Genomic DNA, 1,118 nt, shown 5'->3' on the forward strand with positions numbered 1-1,118 from the left:
TCTCTCTCTCTCTCTCTCTCTCTCTCTCTCTCTCTCTCTCTCTCTCTGTTTCATTCTCTCTGACCCTCCTTCTGTCTGCCTCATGGTTGTGGATCAGATATAAGTTTTCAGTTACTGCTTCAGTGTCATGCTTGCCTACCTACTGCCATGTTCCCTACCTTGATAGTCATAGATTCCACTACCCTTTAAAACAAAGAGCCCCAAACCAAATGTTTCCCTTTATGAGTTGCCTTGGTCATGACATCTTAGCACGGGAATAGAAAAGTAAGTAATACAATGGCAAACCAAATCTAGAACCCATGATGGTCACCTCTGGGGTATCTTCTATACATATTGTTATTTAGGTCTTTCTCCATTTTATAACTTCCCGTTCTATCCCTAAAGTCTGGTACTTTCCACTCAATGTACTTTCAAATGCCTATTCTTGGCTTTAAACCACTGGCGGCCTGTGGCCTTTTAAGTCACCCTGTCTCTACAAAACCATCTCAGAATTGTTCACATGTTTCCTAGGTGCTAGCAAATGCAAAGGCCAGTAGTTCCCATGAGAACATGCACACTGCTGACTTTAACCTAAAATTATGTAAGAGCCAGGGTCATTGCTATAGGGAATAGACAAGCCCAAAAGAGATAATAATTTGCCTTTTGGGTAACTTTGGTAGAGGTAGTGAATCACTGTGTTGGGGAAATTGTGTTAGTTTCAGACACAAACATATGATATTTAGGGCAACTGTGACCAAACTGCTGGCTTGAGCAGTAAGTATTAAACTTAGATGCAAGTAGTATAAAACCACAAAACCAGGATTCACTTGAGATACATTCATGATGTCTTTCTTACATTTAATAGGAAGAAAGAAACAGGAATTTTTTTTCATTAAGGAAAACTACCAACAGTCACCTGTCACTCAAAACTCTCTTGGGGACCTTAGTGTAATATCCTGAAAAAGATGCAAGCAAGGAAGCCTGACATGTCTGACCTTCACCCCAGGTAGCCTAATAAAACTTTTCTTCTTCTTCTCTCCTCTCCTCTCCCCTCCCCTCCCCTCCCCTCCCCTCCGCCCGGCCGGACCCGCGCCGCGCGGCGCGCGCGGGGGGGGGGGCGGGCGCGGGGGGGGGGGCGA

Source organism: Grammomys surdaster, unplaced genomic scaffold, assembly GCF_004785775.1.
Source record: "Grammomys surdaster isolate TR1022 unplaced genomic scaffold, NIH_TR_1.0 63, whole genome shotgun sequence".
NCBI classification, from domain to species: Eukaryota; Metazoa; Chordata; class Mammalia; order Rodentia; family Muridae; genus Grammomys; species Grammomys surdaster.